The following is an 11732-nucleotide window of genomic DNA, read 5'->3' as shown; positions in this document are numbered from 1 at the left end:
GGACACAGCCCCCTCTGGCACATCCCACAGCCCCTGCCAGTGCTGAGCCCCTGGCAGCTCTGTCTGGGCCTGCTCTCTGTGTCCCTGAGCTGCCCTGGCAGGGCCCCAGCCCTGCTGGGCTGTGCTCAGGAGCTGCTCCTGGCCAGAGCTGTCTCTCTGCAGCGCTGCCCTTGCCAGGAGCTGCCTCTGGGCCAGGAGCCCGGCCCAGCTCAGCAGCACAGACACAGCACCAGCACTTTCATCACCCTCTCGGGCCTTTGGGGCTCTTGGCATCACACTCAGTCCCTCAGAGTGTGCTCCAGAAACTCCTCAAGAGCTGCAAGTCAGATGGAAACACTGAAGTTTCTTGTAGTTGAAATGAGAGACACGAGTGAGAAAGCGTCCCCAGGTTCCAGGCAGAGCAGAAGACTGGAGGCCCTGATGGCAGCTGGGGACAAGCAAGGGAAAGGTGTCTGTGGTGCTGAGCAAAGCTGGATGTGTTTCAGGAATGGCAAGGGCCAAGGGCTGAGCCCCAGCCCCTGGCAAGGCAGATGCTGTCCCTCCCTCATTGCTCAGGGCTCTTCCCGGGCCACTGGCATGTGGGGATGTGCAATGCCAAGGGCAGCACCATGGGGCGGCCCCTGCCAGGCTGCTGAGCAGGGACAAGGAGGCAATGAGGCCCCAGGGCTGCCAGGGTCACTTGTCCCCTGCTGGCCTCAGGCCCAGGGCCAGCAGCCATGGCCAAAGGGCTGCACAGGTTGCCTCTGGCAGGGCCTCGCAGCTGCTGCCCATCCCTGTGCCCTCTCCAGCCCAGGCTGCCCTGTGGTGTCCATGCCCTGCGCCTCTGTCCCTGCAGGCTGTCGTCATTCCCCGGCTGCCCCACCTCGCTGGCCCCTTCCTTTGCTGACAGCTCTGTGTCCTGCCTGCCTCTGCCTGGCCACACAAAGCCTTGGGCTGCTCCAGACTCCTTCTGGGGGATGTGTTGCACCACAGCCCTGTCCTGGGACACAAATTCCTTTCTCCTGGTGTCCACTCTGGGCCTCCCCAGCTGCACTTGGCATCAATTCTTTCTTTCTCTGGCTGTTTTCCACTATGTCAAAAAGATCCACAGTCTCTGAAACTGCTCCTTAAACACTCTCATGGCTCTCCTCCACTGTCCTCAGTCTCCACCCCATGGAGCACAGAGCTCCTTTGTCCCTATAGAGTGGTCATGTGCCTGAGGCCTCAAAACCCCACCTTGGGAGATCTCTGGGCATTCTCCAAGGGGTTTTCAAATGAAAACAGACTGCTTATAGTCTAAGAAAATCACAAGAGGACAAGGCCAACCTAACCCCTCTGTCCTGGCTGCTTTTGTCTTGGAGCAATTCTTAGATCTATGGAATTTGGGATGCCAAATTCTAAATGGTCCCAGGACAAGAAGGCTGGAGCTTTTCCATAGGAAGGAACAGAGCCTCACAGGGGCTGATGCGAGGTGACCACCAGAGGCCAAGGCCAGCCCGAGCTAGCTGGTTTTTTTTGGGAGATACCCTTGGATACAGGAAATGTTTAAGGCAGAGTACCAATTTTGGCAATGGGCACCAAAAAAGATGGATGGTATGCCATTGTTAATCTGTGGGACAAATTGCATTATGGTTCAATTCCACCTGTTCAGTCTTTTACACATAAACAAAGTCTGGGACCGGGATTGGAGTGGACAGCCACCCCAGTCTCTTCTCTTAGAAGGAATTTAAAAGTCTAGGCATCTTAGAGGGTTTTGAGGATTCCTGGTGGCTGTTGGGTGTCATTTCTCCACCTCATGATTCAGCAGGAGTTTCTCCAACAAATAGATAAAGCTTTTGCCTGAAGCTCCCACTCTGCCCGTGACAGGAAGCCCTGGGAGTGTCTGTGACATCCCGGCTCTTTGGCAGCCTGGGGACTCCTGGGATGTCACCGTGGAGCCCCCAGGAGTGCCTGTGACAGAGCGGTGCCTTTGCAGCCCAGGGTCCCCTGGGCTGTCACCATGAAATTGCTGTGACTGCGTCTGACCACACGGCTCTTCAGCATCCCCAGAAACCCCTGGGAGGTCTCTCTGGAGCCCCTGTCTCTGCCTGTGACATTCCAGCTCTTGAACAGCCTAGAGAACCTTGGAATGTCCCCATGGAGCTCCTCTGAGGGCCTGTAACAAATGTGATCCTTAGTAGGCAACCATCACCAGCCCCATGTAGCGATGGTCTGATTCCATGGCAACTATAACCAGGTGCTCTTGCCATTTTCTATTTCCATGCCAACCATCACAGCCCCTGTTGCTATGGTCAGACCCTTGGCAGCTCCATGGAGACCCAATGCCATGGGATGGTTACCATGGACACCAGCTCAGGCCTGGAGCCAGAGCCCGTTGCCATGGCAACCATTTCCAGTCCCATCCCCAGGCTCATGGGATCCCAGAGCCACAGAATTGGCTGAGTTGGGAGGGAGCCATGGGGATCCTCCAGTCCAACTGCTGGCCCTGCACAGGACACCCCAACAATCCCAGCCTGGGCCTGGCAGCGCTGGCCAAACGCTGCTGGAGCTCAGCCAGCCCTGGAGCTGGGAGCCTTCCCTGGGGAGCCTGTTCAGTGCCCCAGCAGCCTCGCAGAAAAACCTTTTCCTCACATCCAGCCTAAACCTGCCCGCCTCAGCTCCAGCCGCTCCCTCCACTCCTGTCCCTGGGCACCAGAGGGAAGAGGTTCCCGCAGCCCCCAGCCAGGGACCCGCTCCCAAGGCTGCTGCCATGGCAACCAGGCCTGGCACCAGCTGGGATGCTCGGTTTCCACGGGCTGGGCTTCAGGAATGGCATTCCTCAATTTCCTGCTCCTGCTGAAACCGCGCTGCTGCTCGCTTCCCTCCCACCTCCCATGGAAAGCACAAAAGGCAAAGATCCCAGGCTGCGATAAGAAGAATTTATGAATAACAGCAACCGGATAAGGAACAAACAGACACAGAAACAATTTTGGTAACAGAAAGGATAAGACAAACCATTCACCTGGAAAACTAAAATACCACCAACTGACTCTTCCTGGCCACGTATTTCCTCCTGCCAAGAAAGGACACCCTTCTCTGGTGAGAGAGAGGGAGTCCTTTTTATGCCCCTGGCAATGACCTGAGATGGGATTGAATATAATGACAGGACCATGGCCAGACTCTCATGTTCTTTAATCCCACATCATGTCATTACCACGGGCAGGAAAAGGTACAGGTGTCTTCCCAGCATGGATCCCAGGGAACATGGATCACCATGTCTCTTCCCAATGTCAGTCTTCCAATGTGAGATGAAGCTGGAGCAGTGCACAAAGCTCTTCCTGTACTTGAACCAATCGCAGGGCTTCCCTTACCGGTGCTTCCGTTGGTCTGGTCAAGTTAGAGCTCCGGGTGAAGCTCTTCCCACACTGTGCACACTCGTAGGGCCTCTCCCCAGTGTGGATGTGCCGGTGCCTGATGAGGTGGGAGTTGTACTTGAAGCCCTCCCCACAGCTGGGGCAGCGGAAGGGCCTCTCATCCGTGTGAATCCGCTGCTGCAGGATGTGATCGGAGCTCCTCTGAAACCTCTTCCCACACTCGGGACACTCATAGGGCCTCTCCCCAGTGTGGATGCGCTGGTGGATGATGAGGTGGGAGCTGCAGCTGAAGCCCTTCCCACATTGCCCACACTCGTAGGCCCATTCCCCAGTGTGGATCATCTGGTGGCAGATCAGGCTGTTGCTCTGGATGAAGCTCTTCCCACACTCCAAGCACTTGTAGCGCTTCTCCCCATCCTGAAGCTGCTCATGGACCACCAGCTCAGAGCCCTGGCTGGATCTCTGGCCGCCTTCCCGGCACAGGGTGGGTCTTTCCTCCTCAGAGCACCCTGGGATGGCTTTGGAGCCCCTCCTCCTGCGGGACCTCTGGGGATTTTCCTCCCTGTTGGATTCCTGCATTGTGGAGCTGCTCACAACATCTTCTTCCACGAGGTTCTGCCGCGGGGATTTGTCCTCCCTGGTCTCCATCCTCAGCTCCTTGTCTGGGGGAGGAAGGACAAGGAGAGGATGGGATTTGCCTCCGTGCCAGAGGGAAGGGGAAGGAGATCCCCCCAGTGCGTCCCTGGCAGGACGGCGTCGGCAGCGGGGTTGTCCTGCAGCCGGGGGCCCTGCTGGGCTGGGAGATGGAGCAGGAGAGAGGGGGAAAGGGGCACTGACTTCCTCCTCACCTGCCTGGGTGTCCTGGGACATCTTCCTCTTCCTTGCAGCCTTCTCATCCATCCGGCCAAGGTTTGGGAATGGGAAATCCTGGTTTGGGAGAAAACAAAGAATGAGCACGTTGAGTTTGAAAGTCCCTCTGTCCAAGTCCCTCTCCAGAAGTCACCTGTAATCTGGGGTGTCTTGATTTAAAAGGAAAGGTGTTTACTAAGGAAAGGAGAAGCCTCCATTGAAATTGATAAAAATGTAAGCAACAGCCCCTTCCAAATTATTATAATCTTGATTTCAAAGTGATCCCTGATAAAAATATAGGAATAACAGTTCTTTACTAAAGAAATTAAAATGAAAATGCAGCAGTACAATAGAAAAAAACCACAAAAAAACAGCACTCTGAGAGAGTCAGAATACAACCTGACACCCTGTTGGTCAGGGTGCTGGTAGCAGTCTGATTTAATGGTGGCTGCAGTCCTCCTGGAGTGACTGATGTGGTTCTGTTGAAACAATGATCCTGTAGAAGATTGTAGCTTACCTCTGAAGTTCCGGTGCTGTAGATGGATCTGGTCTCTCCTCTGGGAATCCAGTGGAGAAAGACTGCCTGTGGTGCTTTGATGCTCTGATTATATTCATGCAGGAATGCTTGGCTCCTCCCCCTGGGTGCAGCATCTCACAATGGGATGATGTCATTTTATCAGTCCTGCACTGAGACTCAATGGCCCATTAACAGAAGATATCCCCCTGGAGGAAGGATGGGTGGTGGTAGAGATAAAGAACACTGCCCCACCTGGTTTTAACAGCTGGCCCATTAACAGAAGACATCCCCCAGTTATGAGGGATGGGTGATGAAAGAGATAAAGAAAACTGCTCCTCTAGTTTTTAACATGGTGATAGAATACATACTTTTGGTTACATCTTGCATTGCAACCCAAGACATGGGGTCCATAAAAATTGTACACCACTAAAAATTGGCCCTGAAAATGCTTTCCAGAAGTTTTCCATTTCTGTTCTCTCCCTTTTGGTGTTCAGGGGTTCCCCCCTGTCCCAGCTGCTGGGGGTCCCGCTTGTACTGGGGGTCCCCTGTCTACTTGGTCCCTGACCTCTTCAGGCTGCTGTGAGTGCCAGGAATTTGAAAAGTTCTTCCCATTTCGATCTCCCCACTTAGGGATGCAGGAAGTTTTTGGGGTCCCAGGGTCCCTGCTCCCCTTATTCCCTTCTTGGGGGTGCAGGGGGACCAAGGAGTCCCCCCTGCCCCTCTCTATTTAATTGAGGGTTCCTCGAATCATGGTGCTCCCCCTCTCTGGGCTCCCCACTTTGGGGTCCTCAGGGACACAGGGCTCTGCTCCTCCAGGCTGCCTCTGCTGGAAGCTTCCACTGGGAACCCCAAATGTCCCCCCAAAGGGCATTTTCTTTTCAGCTTTGGTTTTCTTCATTCTCTAATCATCACCCCCAAAAACCCAACCCAGGCACCCCCCAGGATATCTGGGCTGGGCTCCCCCTCCCTCGTCACCTGTGGGATGGGGGGGTGATGATCCCATGGGTGGGAGGGGGCTGTGAATTCAGGGAGTGAATCCCAGTTCGACTGGGATATACTGGGCCTGAGATCATACTGGGATAACAAGCACCTAACTGGGATTACTAGGAGTGTCTGGGAATGGCTATGGACATGTTGAGAGCAGCTGGGATATACTGGGAGTGTCTGTGATCATACTGGGGATGACTGAAAACACACTGGGAACAATGGGAACCATGCTGGGGACAACTGGGAGCAACTGGGAGTGACAGGGTCTACACTGGGGGCAACTCCAGCTGGGCATAACTGGGACCATGCAGGGAGCAGCTGGGATCATCTGGGGAGCAACTGGAACTATACTGGGGCCAACTGGGTGCAACTGGAATCACACTGGGAGGAACAGGGAGCAACTGGAACCATCGTGAGGGTAACTGGCATCCTACTGGGATCACAGTGGGAGCAGCTGGGCCATGCTGGGCAAGACTGGGACCATGCTGGCAGCAACTGGGACTGCACTCAGCGTGACTGGGAGTGGCTGGGAGCAACTGGGATCAGGCTGGAAACACCTGAGGAGTGATTGAGAGCAACTGGGATATACTGGGAGAAACTGAAACCACAGTGCAGGTAAATGGGAACAACTGGAACCATGCTGGATAATCCTGGAAGCAGCTGTGCCCATGCTGGGTCATACTGGGATCCTACTGGAATTAGCTGGGATCATACTGGGAGTGAGTGCAAAGGTGCTGGCTGGGACTGGAACCATACTGGAGGTCACTGGGAGCAACTGGGCCCATCCTGGGAGTGACAGGGAGTCACTCTGGCCATGACTGGCATCATACTGGGAGGGCCTGGGTGTGACTGGAACCATACTGGGGGTGGCTGGTACAACAGCTCATACTGGGATTGACTGAGATTGTAGTGGGAGTGACTGGGATCATCCTGGAAGTGTTTTTCTGTAGATCTTCTGTCTTTCTGGTCTCTTTTTATTCTCCTTCCTATCCTACGTACCTGGAATATTTTTGGATATCTTAATGTTACCCAAAATCTTAAGGGTTAACACTTTTTAGGTTAAATGAGCTAAGTTTGCAAAGTTAAGGCTATGGTAAGAGTTCTTTGTGTAGTTGGATGTTGTATTAAACCCTTTGCCATAGTTCCTTGATTGTCTGTATTTCGTCAGTTAAATTTTGTGTCATTTTGACCTCTTAGCTCAGTTGGTCAGAGCATGGTGCCAGTATCACCGAGGTTGTGGGTTCAATCCTTGTGTGGGCCTTTATATTAAGACCTGGACTTGATGGTCCTTGTGGGTCCCTTCCTACCAAGAATATTCTTTGCATCTGTCCATGTTGAGATGATCTGGTTGTTGTTTCTCCTGTGCGCCAAATTCAAGCACAGGAACCTTTGGTTACCACCAGCATTGAAGTGTTCTGGGGTGTTAAAGCCCTGCAGGCTCACAGTGGCCTCTTGTTTCCATAAGGCTTCAGACTGTTCCACTGGTCCCTTGGTTCCATGGGCCCAAGAGTGCCACAACAATCCCCTTGGTTCCACAACTTCCCATGGTGTCACACTGGCCCCTTGGTTCCATAAGGATCTGGAGTGTCACACAGGTTTATGGCATTTGTCCTTGCTGCCCCTCACATCCCACTGCCCCACAAAGAGCCCCGAGCCACCCGTGAGGGACAGGCCCTGCTGGGCCAGGCTTGGGGTCTGGGCTTGGCCTTTCTGCTTCCTCCAACCCAGCCAGGGCTGGCTCAGCATTGCAGTTCCCTGCTCAGAGCCTTTGGCTCCCGGCAATCCTGGCCTCCAGGATCTGCTCTCACCAGTCCCTGGGGAGCCTTTGGCAGTCCCTGCCCTCAGTGGGGCCAATTGAAGCTCCAAGGGACTTGGAGTTTTGCTTCTGACTCCTTGAGCAGCTTCTTCAGCCTGAAGGAGGGACAAAGGAAGATCAGAGAAAGAGAAGGAATCACGAGGTCAAGCACTCCCTGAATTCACAGCTCTCCACCTGTGGGATCATCACCCCCATGGCACAGGTGACCGGGGAGGGGGAGCTCAGCCGAGAAATCCTGAGGGGTTGTGTTTATTGGGGCGGATGTTTGAAGAATGAAGAACTCCAAAGCTGAGTGGAAAATGCCCCTTGGGGGGATACTGGGGTGTCTCAGCATCCCTAAGTGGGGAGATGGAAACAGGGGGAACTTTTCAGATTCCTGGCACTCCCAGCACGCTGGGAAGGGGAGGGACCGAGTAGATAGGGGACTCCCAGTACAAGTGGGACCCCCAGCAGCTGAGACAGGGGGGAAACCCTGAACATCAATAGGAAGAGAACAGAGATGGAGAACTCCTGGAAGGCATTTTCAGTGCTGAATTTTGGTGGTCTAAAATTTTTATGGACCACATGTCTTGGGTTGCAATGCAAGATGTAACCAAAAGTATGTATTCTCTCACCATCTGTTAAAACCTGGTAGAGCAGTTTTCTTTATCTCCTCCATGACCCATCCCTCATAACTGGGGGATGTCTTCTGTTAATGGGCCAGCTGTTAAAACCAGGTGAGGCAATGTTCTTTATCTCTTCCACCACCCATCCTTCCTCCAGGGGGATATCTTCTGTTAATGGGCCATTGAGTCTCACTGCAGGACTGATAAAATGACATCATCCCATTGTGAGATGCTGCACCCAGGGGGAGGAGCCAAGCATTCCTGCATGGATATAATCTTGGAATCAGAACACCAGAGGCAGTCTTTGTCCACTGGATTCCCAGAGCAGAGACCAGACCCATCTACAGCACCAGAACTTCTGAGGTAAGCTACAATCTTCTACAGGATCATTGTTTCAACAGAACCACATATGTTTCTCCAGGAGGACTGCAGCCACCATTTAATTGGACTGCTACCAACACCCTGACAAATGGGGTGTAAGGTTGTATCCTGACTCTCTCAGAGTATTGTTTTTTTGGGTTTTTTTTCTTTTGTACTGCTGCATTTTCATTTTTATTCCTTTACTAAAGAACTATTTTTATTCCTATATCTTTATCTGAGATCACTTTAGTATCAAGAATATAATAATTTGGAGAGGGTTGTTGCTTACATTTTTATCAATTTCAGTGATGATTTCTGCCTTCCTTAGCAAACACCTTTCCTTTCAAACCAAGACCTCCTAGATACCCAGCAACTTCTAGAGAGGGACTTGGACAGAGGGACCATCAAACTCAACGTGCTCATTCCTTGTTTTCTCCTAAACCAGGATTTCCCCATCCCAAACTTTGGCTGGATGGATGAGAAGGCTGCAAGGAAGAGGAAGATGCCCCAGGACACCCAGGCAGGTGAGGAGGAAGTCAGTGCCCCTTTCCCCCTCTCTCCTGCTCCATCTCCCAGCCTAGCCTGGCCCCCGGCTGCAGGACAACCCCGCTGCCGACGCCGTCCTGCCGGGGACGCACTGGGGGGATCTCCTTCCCCTTCCCTCTGGCACGGAGGCAAATCCCATCCTCTCCTTGTCCTTCCTCCCCCAGACAAGGAGCTGAGGATGGAGACCAGGGAGGACAAATCCCCGCAGTAGAACCTGGTGGAAGAGGCCATTGTGAGCAGCTCCACAGCACAGGAATCCAACAGGGAGGAAAATCCCCAGGGATCCCACAGGAAATGGGGCTCCAAACCCATCCCAGGGTGCTCTGAGGAGGAAAGACCCACCCTGTGCCGGGAAGGTGGCCGGAGATCCAGCCGGGGCTCTGAGCAGGTGGTCCATGAGCAGCTTCAGGATGGGGAGAAGCCCTACAAGTGCTTGGAGTGTGGGAAGAGCTTCAGCCAGAGCAACAGCCTGATCCGCCACCAGATGATCCACACTGGGGAATGGGCCTACAAGTGTGGGCAATGTGGGAAGGGCTTCAGTTTCAACTCCCAACTTGTCATCCACCAGCGCATCCACACTGGGGAGAGGCCCTACGAGTGTCCTGAGTGTGGGAAGAGGTTTCACAGCTGCTCCAATCTCGTTCAGCACCAGCCGATTCACACGGATGAGAGGCCCTTCCGCTGCCCCGACTGTGGGGAGGGCTTCAATCGAAACTCCGCCCTCATCAGGCACCGGCACATCCACACTGGGGAGAGCCCCTATGAGTGTGGGGAATGTGGGAAGAGCTTCAGCCAGAGATCCAACCTCAATACCCACAAACGTATCCACACTGGGGACAGGCCCTACGAGTGTCCCCAGTGTGGGAAGAGCTTCACCCAGAGCTCTCACTTGACCAGACACCAACGGAGGCACCAGTAAGGGAAGCCCTGTGAGTGCCCCAAGTGCAGGAAAAGCTTTCTCCACAGCTCCAGCCTATCCCCCCTTGGAGGACCGAGGTTAGGAAGAGACCTGGTGATCCATGTTCCCTGGGATCCATGCTGGGAAGACACCTGTACCTTTTCCTGCCCATGGCAAGGACATGATTTGAGATCAAAGATTGTGAGGGTCTGGCCATGGCCCTGTCATTATATTCAATCCCATCTCAGGTCATTGCCAGGGGCATAAAAAGGACTCCCTCTCTCTCACCAGAGGAGAAGAGTGTCCTTTCTTGGCAGGAGGAAATGCATGTCCAGGAAGAAACAGTCGGTGGTGTTTGAGTTTTCCCTGTGAATGGTTTGTCTTATCCTTTCTGTTACCAAAATTGTTTCTGTTCCTGTTTTTGCCTTTTCTTGTTGCTGTTCTCAATAAATTGTTCTTATCCCAGCATGGGATCTTTGCCTTTTGTGCTTTCCATGGGAGGTGGGAGGGAAGCGAGCAGCAGCGCGGTTTCAGCAGGAGCAGGAAATTGGGGAATGCCATTCCTGAAGCCCAGCCCGTGGAAACCGAGCATCCCAGCTGGTGCCAGGCCTGGTTGCCATGGCAGCAGCCTTGGGAGCGGGTCCCTGGCTGGGGGCTGCGGGAACCTCTTCCCTCTGGTGCCCAGGGCCAGGAGTGGAGGGAGCGGCTGGAGCTGAGGCGGGCAGGTTTAGGCTGGATGTGAGGAAAAGGTTTTTCCCGCGAGGCTGCTGGGGCACTGAACAGGCTCCCCAGGGAAGGCTCCCAGCTCCAGGGCTGGCTGAGCTCCAGCAGCGTTTGGCCAGCGCTGCCAGGCCCAGGCTGGCATTGTTGGGATGTCCTGTGCAGGGCCAGCAGTTGGACTGGAGGATCCCCATGGCTCCCTCCCAACTCAGCCAATTCTGTGGCTCTGGGATCCCATGAGCCTGGGGATGGGACTGCAAATGGTTGCCATGGCAACGGGCTCTGGCTCCAGGCCTGAGCTGGTGTCCATGGCAACCACCCCTGGCATGGGGTCTCCATGGAGCTGCCAAGGGACTGACCATAGCAACAGGGGCTGTGATGATTGCCATGGAAACAGACAGCAGCAAGAGGGGAAGTTGGTGATGGTTGCCATGGAAACAGACCATAGCAACAGGTCGTGGTGATGGTTACTTATCTGATTTGTTACAGGCCCTCAGAAGGGCTCCATGGGGACATTCCAAGAGCCTCCAGGCTGTTCAAGAGCCAGAATGTCACAGGCACAGATAGGGCCTCCAGAGAGACCTCCCAGGGGTTTCTGGGGATGCTGAAGAGCTGTGTGCTCAGACACAGTCACAGCAATTCCATGGTGACATCCCAGGGGACCCTGGGCTGCAAAGGTACCGCTCTGTCACAGGCACTCCCGGGGGCTCCACGGTGACATCCCAGGAGTCCCCAGGCTGCCAAAGAGCCGGGATGTCACAGACACTCCCTGGGCTTCCTGTCACGGGCAGAGTGGGAGCTTCAGGCAAAAGCTTTATTTCTTTATTGGAGAAACCCCTGCTGAGTCATGAGGTGGAGAAATGACACCCAACAGCCACCAGGGATCCTCAAACCCCTCCAGGAATGCCTAGGCTTTTAAATTCCTTCTAAGAGAGGAGACTGGGAGTGGCAGGCTCCAATCCCAGCCCCCAGACTTTGTCAAAGTGTTATAGGTAAAGATTGGACAGGTGGAATTGAACCATAATGCAACTTGTCCCACAGGATTAACAAGGGAATATCATCCATCTTTTCTGATGTCCATTGCCAAAACTGGTACTCTCCC

This window comes from Cyanistes caeruleus, unplaced genomic scaffold (genome assembly GCF_971803275.1).
Source record: "Cyanistes caeruleus unplaced genomic scaffold, bCyaCae1.hap1.1 HAP1_SUPER_30, whole genome shotgun sequence".
NCBI lineage: Eukaryota > Metazoa > Chordata > Aves > Passeriformes > Paridae > Cyanistes > Cyanistes caeruleus.
Note: the sequence above shows the minus strand (reverse complement) of the source record.